The 10,388-nt window shown below is 33.9% G+C and overlaps 1 pseudogene; it reads right to left on the bottom strand.

Annotated features, from left to right (window-relative positions):
- Positions 1–4,348: 4,348 nt before the first annotated feature.
- LOC136336863 (small nucleolar RNA U3) lies at positions 4,349–4,431 on the bottom strand (annotated as a pseudogene).
- Positions 4,432–10,388: the final 5,957 nt, after the last annotated feature.

Here is a 10,388-nt window from a genome sequence, read left to right on the forward strand (position 1 = left end):
GCCCTTTAGCATTAAGCCCCTGGACAATGAGGTTCAGGCTCACACCAAATACTTCTAGACTTTAGTTGCGTTTCAGCTTCAGGCCCAGAAAAGCAGCAAAAGCATACAAATGATGTCACTGCTGACATCAAGACCAGCTGCATTGACTAATGACCTCCTACCCTGGCACCAACCAATCAGCAAAGACCATGACTCTGAAAAGACACAGCTGAAAACTGAGGATGAGTTTATTGCGATGCTCCCCTGGGACCTCCCCTAAAATCTCTACCCTTAAAAGCCCTTAGGATGTGGGACCCTGCACACATGTTCTGCTTTGGTCAGTAATACCTAGTGTCAACAACTTCAGGTTTTCAAGAATTTCAAGAACAACTGTCTACTTATTTTGGTTTTTGAAACTCTGAAACTTTTGTTTTTGTTCTTGTTGTTTTTAATGTTCTCAAAGGATTTTAGAATACTGATATTATCAAATGTCATCCCATCTACATGAATGCTTTATGACAAGATACTTAGTTTACATTTGATAACAGTCTCAGTGACTGAGGGCCAAGTGATATCCAGCATGATTTTTTTTTTCTGAAGTTGGAAACCGGGAGGCAGTCAGACAGACTCCCGCATGCGCCCGACCGGGATCCACCCGGCACGCCCACCAGGGGATGATGCTCTGCCCATCTGGGGGTGTCGCTCTGCCACAATCAGAGCCATTCTAGCGCCTGAGGCAAAGGCCACAGAGCCACCCTCAGTGCCCGGGGCCAACCTTGCTCCAGTGGAGCCTTGGCTGCGGGAGGGGAAGAGAGAGACAGAGAGAAAGGAGAGGGGGAGGGGTGGAGAAGCAGATGGGTGCTTCTTCTGTGTGCCCTGGCGGGGAATCAAACCCAGGACTCCCACAGGCCACTCAGATGCTCTACCACTGGGCCAACCGGCCAGGGCCCAGCATGATTTCTGAATGAAACTCATAGTAGTTGTCATTAAAAATCAAGCTCCTAGTTATGGATATATACTGACCAGAACAAAACATGCCCAACACAATGGAGGCTAGTCTGACACAGAGCATCTTGCAACAGTTCATTACTGGTGCACGTAATACATATGTGATTTGGGAATTTTTTTCTTTTAGCTATCATTTTATTATTGCATTTTACATTTAACATATATTCTTAAATTAATTGGACCACAAAGATAATAGATTAGTGGTTAAAATAAAAAATTCACTAATGATGATGGATCAAATTATAGTCTCGTGCTCAAAAGCAAAAAAAAAAAAAATTGTCGATAAGAGACACAGTAACCAAAGCTTCATTATATAAGGAATTAGAAGACTGAGCTCTTGAGATTTTCTTGCTGAGGTCATATTCTAGTTACTCCATTTACCAGGTATGCAAATATAGATACATAATTGCTTAAATTCTTGGTATCTCAGTTTCTTTACCTATAAAATCATTATGGTAATATCTATTGGAATAATGAGGAGGTTAAATGAAATAATATGCATGAAGCTAAAATTCTGCCTATCCACATATTTAGTCCAACAGATATTAGTCTAGTCTTATTATCACCTTTATCATTGTTACTTTTATGATCATTATGTAAAATGATCATTTAAAAATCCAAAAATATTTATGGATAATTTCTATTTTTAAGACGTGCTAGAAAAAAATGACAAAACTCAAATTCTGTTCCAAAATACAAGTTAATGGGAGAATTTTGATATGGTTAAATATAATAAAAATTAAAGAAAGTAGAAATCAATGTAGGAAAAATAAAATGTGGAAAGAATTCAGAGAAGGGTGACATTCTTTGTGAGTTATGTAAATGAGAGAAAATCAGAGATGCTTCATGGCAGAGGGAGCATTTCTGCTGAGTCTTGAAATGACTGAAATACGGAGACAAAGAGAAGGGGTTTTCTGCTGGATGGGAATAGCATAACAAAAACATGAAGGTAGAAAGTATTTGGACATGTTCTGTAACAGTGAATTATTCTTTGTGCTAAAGTATCAAGTACCCAAGGAAAGACAACTTGGAGAAGTAGAAAGGTAAAATGGGGGTGCTGCATTGTAGAGATCTCAAATACCTTGCTAATTTTGAGCTTGATTCAAATATCCTGGTGATTCAGATGTAAATTCAAATCTGAGAACCCCTGCTGTAAGGTATAAAACAGATTTAAGAGGAAGAGATCAGGAGGCCTGGGGTCTATCATGAACCAATCACCCTAGCTACCAGACTATTGAGGAGGCTACTGAAATCTCACATGAGAGGAAGTGACGATCAGAACTGAAATAGTGAAAATAGGAAACAAGAGATTGAACCAATGATATTATAAAAATAAGGTCAACATTCTTAACATATGTTAGGCTTTGTCATGCTAATTTAAAACATGATTTATCAGAAAGATAACCTAAGTTCAGTTGATACATAAATCTGAAAATGTGAAACTAGACTAGTGGCAATTTCCTCTCTACTTTAAAAAAATTTAATTCCATTAAAGGAGAATGGAGAAACTATTCTGCTGCAAGTCCATTAAAATTAGCATAGTGAGTAAGTTTTGTATGAATTTGACAGTCTCTGTTATCAGTAAAGCTAGAACTACCAGACCTCTCCTGCTAAATTCCAACTTCATTTGGTTTCATACTGTGATTTTTTTAATGGTCTTATTTGTGCATTATTTTAATTTTTTATTATAGATTGTGCCATTTAGTATTCTCCATGATTATGTTTTAACTGAACAGATGCACTACAGTTTCACTGCATCAAATTCTATGATCCATAATTAGATGTCAATATGTTTTCTTTATGAACTAAATACATTTTTAGTTACTTGGACATTAATTAAAATCATATGCTTGATTGTTACATTCTTTAAACACATTTTCGAGAAAATATTTTTGGTTTACTTGAATGCTTTAAAACATTCAATTTTATACTATATAATTCTTTTCTTTATAAGGCCAGATACTGTAGCTAATACATAAATTAATTACACAGTTACATCACATAGCCATTAATGAAATATAACCATTCACATATAAAAGCAATGACATTTGATGAATTAGAAGAAAAAAATTGTTCTTTTTTAATTGTTGTTTTTAAAATATGTCATTATCTGTATTTATTCTCATGATAATTCTAGGAAAAATAAGTAAAACAAAATTTCAGAATAATAGCAAACAATGACCAATACTGCACTACCATGGGAATAGAAGCAAATTTAAAACTTTACAAAAATTCATAGATATATAATATATCTGTATAAACTAGGATAAAAGGTGATATGGAAATCATAATCATCAATAATATTATAGTTATATTCAAAACTTCTTATGAATTTGAATGACCCTCTCTTCTCATGAAAAAACTGAAGCACTGGATGGTTCACTCAGCAGTAGAAGTCCCAGGTGTGTAAAAGTCCCAGGTTCAAATTCCAGTCAGGGAGCACAGGAGAAGAGACCATCTGCTTCTCCTCACCTCTCCCCCTTGCTCTCTCTCTCTCTCTCCTCCTCCTGCAGCCATGGCTTGAATGGTTTGAGCAAGTTGGCCCCGGGTGCTGAGGATGGCTGCATGCTCTCACATCAGGTGCTAAAGTAGCTTGGTTGCCAAGCAACAGACCAGCAGAGCATGGGCAGAGCATCACCCAGTAGGTGGCTTGCTGGGTGGATCCCAGTGGGGGCACAATCAGGAGGAGTCTGTCTCTCTGCCTCCTCACCTCTCACTTAATAAAAAAAGAAAAGAAAAAAACTGAGAACAGGCTTTCCAAAGGAGGAAGAGAATATTCCTAGCCTTTAAAAACACATTAGAAAATCAAACTTCAGAAAGTTACTCCACTTATTCCAGGCATTCCCATCTGTTTTTGTAAGTTTAGTCTCGAACTGAACAGAAGTAAGGGAAGAAAGAGAGTATATGTAAAAAATATTCTAGCACGTCTCTGTCATTCCATCTTTATTACCCTACTATTTCCCCATTTACAGCTACATGCAGTTCATATAAAAATTCATCAGATATAAAGTTCTCCTCAATGCAACTGGTATAATAGAAAGTACTGTTTCCTAGTACTAAATAGAAATTATAATATGATACTGCCTTAAATATAAGGGGATATAAAGGAAAAAGCTGTGATGTATTTGGAAAAAATTTTATCCAAAATAGCTTCTCCCCTTCAGTTTTTATTGACTTTTTCCAAAAAATGGCGTGTATGGCAAACTGATATTTATTTGGTTGTCTGTGATGCATCCTTTATATCTATATAAAGTAGGCAAGAGGACAGCACCAGGGGCTAATATCTCGGGATTTTAATAGTAAGGTGGGACTTTGAGGATATGTTTCAGCAAAGGCTAGCTACAAGAATTGAGTTTACTAAACAGCCAAAATTTATGTTATATTTGCAAGCATGCTTAACAACAAAGTTCAAACTATAGAAATGATCCCTGAAAGTATAGTCTTTAACAACAAAGTTCAAAAGCTGAGAAAACTATTTCTGCCTTATGGGTCCTAGGAGGGAGCAGCAGGAAGTTCTTGTCTGTTGAGAACAGATTATTTTTATTTCTCCTATTTTACGGGGAGATTCCATGTCTTTACATAAGTAGAACCCATCCATATTAGAAATGCAGAATCTCACACCTCACCTCAGACTTATTCAATCAGACTCTACAGTTTGACAAGGTCCTCCTCATGGTGATACATATAACAAAATAAAGTTTGAAAAGTCCTTTTTTAACACTATCTGTTAGTCACAATAAAGTGCTCACAAATCACACATTCTAATATACCTTAACTTCTTAGGTATTTGGGGTAAGAGATGACTGGATGAAAGAGTATTTGGTATATATTCTAAAAAATATTCATTGTATATCTGAAAATTAAATTTAACCAGATGCCTTGTGTTTAATCTGGCAGTCCTACCAGGAATACACTTACTGACTGTCCCTCCCATTTTGCACAGTGAAGCTCCTGCCAGCTCTCCCTGAGAATAGCCTTTCCACTAGAGCAGCTCTCTTCGGCCTCTGACCTGGACTGCTCTGCTCAGTCACAAATGACTCTCCTCCCTGGATTGCTTGTGCTGAGAGCCTAGAACAAAAAGATTATTCAAATACACTCTCCCACTGAAGAATTTTAAAAACTGTTAATAATATAGTTTCTTCAATGCTTCGATTAATTCACAAGAAAATAACAAATATTCAGACTAAAATCTAAATGAAGGTGGAAAATAATGTTAAAAGGATAGCTGAGATTAGGTGTCATCCTGAAGAACTTACTAAAGAAAGTAAGCTTCAAGTTTTCTTTTCATCTTAGCAACTCAAGGGACAAGAGATAAAGATCAGAGCTTGCTCAGGGTAGGGAGCCCATGTGACATTTCTTAAATAGCTGTGACCCCAGAGGTCCAGACTTCATAGCATAAGTAAGGTTAAAGGTATTCCCCTGAGTTTTTGTAAGCAAAAGATAGTTTATACATCTATAGGTACTCTGATAATTTCAAGCCAAAAATTAAATTTACATTGGTCCTAAACTATATAAAACAACAGAAGCTATGCAGGGATAAATAGAAACTCTCTCCTGGAACCTACCTTCATCCTGGACCAAAATATGGCCCACAGGTGAGATTCATAACCCCATATAACACTCCAAATCCCTCAAAGACATCAAAATAGAAAACAAGCATAAAATAGCATGAATTTATAAATATTAAATATTAAATAAATATACCTAATATATTTTTAAATAAAATGAATATTAAAATATGAATAGAAAAACAATATAGTATAAGAAATTACCAAATAGATTTGAAATGGAAGAGAGAGCTTATAAAAATAAAAACATATTAAAATTATAAATTCAGCAGATAGACCTAATAATAGATTAAGGATACATCAATAAAACGTAGAGGAGTCTGAGAAAACCCTGAAAGATATGTGACCACCGAAGTTCTAATCTTAATAGTAAAATCAAAGTTAAAAACATAAAAAAGCAAAAAAGAGTTCTCATATGCTGTTATAGCCAATCTTAATTTACACAATTTGAGTGCTCTGAAAAGCTCAAGCTAAAATTTGAATTTACAGAAACATATACTGAAGAAAAGGAGAAAAACTAAAGACTAAGCAATATTTGAAAATAAAATTTCTGAGAACCATTCAATACTAGTGAAAGACATCAATCTACATACTCAAAATGCCTAAAGATATCTTCACTGGCCCTGGCCAATTGGCTCAGTAGTAGAGCATCAGCCAGTGTGTGGATGTTCCAGGTGTGATTCCTCATCAGGGCACACAGGAGAAGCAACCATCTGCTTCTCCATCCTTTCCCCTCCCCCTTCTTTCTGCCCCTCCTACAGTCATGGTCAGTTGATTCCAGTGAGTTGACCCTCTGAGCTGAAGATGGCTCCATGGCCTCAACATTAGGCACTAAAAATAGCTGTTGTGGAACAACAGAGCAATGCCCCAGATGAGCAGAATATTGCCCCATAGTGGGCTTGCCAGGTGGATTGCAGTGGGGGCACATGCAAGAGGCTGTCTCTCTTCCCCCTGCTCTCACTTAATTAAAAAACAAAAGAAAGAAAGAAAAATAAAGAAATCCTCACTTATACTCACCACAGTGAAACTACAAAATGCCAAAGATAAAGATAAAAATATTATGAGAATTATAATGTCCATTTATTTTCCAGAATCAAAAATACGCTGATAGGTGACTTAATAAAAACCAGAATTCAATAAAATTATATGTTCAATATAATGCCAAAAAAGTAATTGTGAACAACAAACTATATAAATTTAATGTTATAATTTTTATAATACTAGTAATAATAACATTGCAGAATTAGAAAATAGAGACCCAAAACACCTGACACCAAACTTAAATACTATGAAATACAAGATATTAGAATTAAACCATAAAAGGATTAAATAAAATAATAAAAATAATAGCATTTAAATACAAATGATAATAAAATATTATGTATCATTATTGTGGGGTGTAATTAAAACAGTATTTAGAAGGGAATTTATAAGGCTATGTCTATTTTAATAAAGAAGTCAGATGATCAAATAAAATAAAATAAATATAAAAGAATAAACCTTGCCCTGGTAGCTTGGCTCAGCAGTAGAGCGTTGACCCAGTGTGTGAAAGTCCTGGGTTTAGTTTCTGGTAAGGTCACACAAGAGAAGCAACTATCTGCTTCTACACCCCTCCCCTGTCTCTCTTTATCTTTCTCATCCCCTCCTGCAGCCATGGTTTGAACAGTTCAAGTAAAGTTGGCCTGAGGATGGCTACATGGCCTCACCTTAGGTGCAAAAATAGCTCAATTGCCGAGCAATGGAGCAGCAGCCCAGCTGGGCACAGCATCACCTGAAAGGGGGCTTGCAGGTTGATCCCAGTCAGGGAGCACACAAAGTCTGTCCCTGCCCCCTGCCTCTCATTTAATAAAAAATAATAATAATAATAAACCTTAACAAAACAAAAAAGTTGTTATAAAGTTAGTGAAAGAAAATATACATGCTATGGAATGAATCAATAAAGCAAATTTATTACTTTTCGGACAATAATAAAATTGCCAATTATCTGGCAAAGTTAATAGAAAAGTAGATAAGGCACCAAAGATAGGAATGGAAAATGAGACAGAGCTACATTGCTTAGACTACAGATTATAAAAACTTCTCCTATACTGAAAACTTCATGTCTGGACAGTTTACCAGTGAGATCTACAGAGCAGTTAAAACCAAATAATTAAAATTCCACCTAGCTATCATAGAATATAGTCAAAAACAAAAATATCCCCAAATTTATATTATGAGAGTAGAATATTTTAGATTTATACCTAGACTAGAACAATATGAGAAAGGAAATGTTAAAGATACAGATGCATAAATCTAAATATATGTTGGCAAATTAAACCTAGCAATGTGTGAAAAATCATGATCAAGTTTTTACATTTGAAAATAAATTACTGTAATTCATTACAGAAATAAAAGGGAAAATTATATGATCTTATCTATTGGTCTAGAAAATTTTCTTGATAATTTAGAAATCACACATGATTTTTTTCAAAAAGCAAAACAACACATATGACCACACAAGAAATAGAAAGGAACACTCTTGAATAAATAAAGGTAGTTTGGAAAAAAACTTATAGTAAACATTATTCTTCATGGTAAAATAACAAAGCCTGTTCCTACAGCATGAGGAACAAGACAATAGTTCTGTTATTATCAATTCTACTCACTATTGAACTAGCTATCAAGGCCAATACAGTAAGACAAGAAAAAGATATCAAAGTATACGTGTTGGAAGTAAAAATAATAAAACCTTGGTAAATCAAGATATAGTATTTCTTACCTACAATGTCTAAGAAAAATCAATACATACAATTAGAATTCATTAGAAGGCAGTTTTAGCAAGCATGCAAGAAATAAAATAACATACAATGTTAAATTATACTTTTTAATACTCCAAATACAAATTTAGAATATATAATATTTTTAAATGTTAAAGTTTTATAAAAAAATATATGAAGCCTGAGGAATTGATATAATATAAAAATCTGTAAAGTTTTATAGACAACATTATAAATTTTTTTTAAGAAAACCAATAAATGGAGAAATGTTCTTACATTGGAAGATTTGATATCATAAAGATATCAAATGTTCTTAAATTATCAATAAAACTTTATACAGTCTCTAAAAATATTTTTAGCAGAACCTGACAAGTTGATTAAAAATGAATGAGCAATAACTTAAGAATTGCTAAGACTCCTGAATAACAAGTTAGAATGTATCTGTTATTAGAATCAATAATTATTTTTAAATTATTGAAATTAAGACATTGTGATATTGCCATAGAGACTGAAAAATAGTCTAAACAAAATATCCCAGAAAATCCCACACATTCATAGAAACTTGATTTGGAACAAAGTTGACATTTTAGATCAATGGAAAAAATATAATCATTACTATAAATGGTGCTGGGGCAATTGATTAACCATGTGGAGAAAAATAAGTAAAATTAGATTTTTACCTCATAGTTCACTAAAGTCAATCTAGTAGTGACACAGTCCTGAATATGAAAAACAAAACTATAAAACATTTATAATATAGTAGACTCTTGTACTCACTAGTAAAAAAAAAAACTTTTTTGACCTCATACAAAAAGTGCAACTCATACAGGGTAGAATTGAAAATTGGACCACATTCAAATCAAGCAGTTCAGATAAACAAAATACACAATCCAGAGAAAATTATGTTTAGCATGTGTCACAAAGAAATAGGGTCCACAATTTCCAAACAACTTTTGTTAAAAAATAAAAAAATACAGAAGAGAAAATGGTCAAGGAATTGAACTGACACATCACAAACGAGAAACTCCAAACAGGTAACAAATTAAAAAAGTGTTAAAATGAATTATTTTTCAATGAGATGTAAATTAAAACTATAGTATGATAGCATTATAAATCCACCTATAGGGCAAAATATTAAGTTTGACAACACCAAGTGCTGACAAGCATGTTATGCAAACAAATATTTATACATGTAGACACTGCTGGTCTATGTGTAAACTGGTGAGCTACACTGGAAAACAGTTTGAGATCATTTTTGAAGATACACATTGCTTTTGACCAAGAAATTACATTTCTAGGTTTAAACCCTAAAGAAACATTTATATATTCGCACCAGAACACTTGTAATAGCACTATTTATAATAGCAAATGCCCATTGAATGTATAATAAATAAATAAAAATCAGGGTTAGATCATACCATGGAAAGTTAATTATTGACAATTACCTGCATCAAGTTCTAAACCTCTGAAACATAATACTGAGTGAATAAAGCAAGTCACTGAATAGATACTATTTTATTCCATTTATGTGAAGTTAAAGACAACATGCAAAAGTAATCTGGAGAAAGATTACCTTCAAAGTCAATTGTATTGACTATGTGAAGGTTAATGAAACTTTATATTAATACTTTTAATTATTTTATAAAATATTGAGTAGATTCCTAAGAATGAAACCTGGACTTTTTTATTGAAATCACCTACCCTTTTTATTCATTTTCAAAATCATAAAAGGACCAGCTGATCTAAAAAGTAAAGTACAAACTCCTTGAACTAGCATACAGGGCTCTTCAAACTAACTTTTCAAACTAACTTTCTCATGTCTCTTCCTACATTCTGTGTTCTTCAATCATTCTTCCTTGCTCTCTCCATCTTCTTTGACAGTTTCAAGATGGGTTCCATTTAGAGTATGGGCCAATCCCTGATCCAAGTTCATTCACCTCTAAGGACTTGCACTCAAAGTCCTCTCCACTTGGAGGTCTTCCTTAACATCTGCAAGACAAAGTCAGACATGATTTAATATATCTGTCTCCTTTTCTTTGTTCATATACATACAGGCTGTCCCTGACTTTCATATTTT

Source organism: Saccopteryx bilineata, chromosome 4 (genome assembly GCF_036850765.1).
Source record: "Saccopteryx bilineata isolate mSacBil1 chromosome 4, mSacBil1_pri_phased_curated, whole genome shotgun sequence".
Taxonomy (NCBI): Eukaryota; Metazoa; Chordata; class Mammalia; order Chiroptera; family Emballonuridae; genus Saccopteryx; species Saccopteryx bilineata.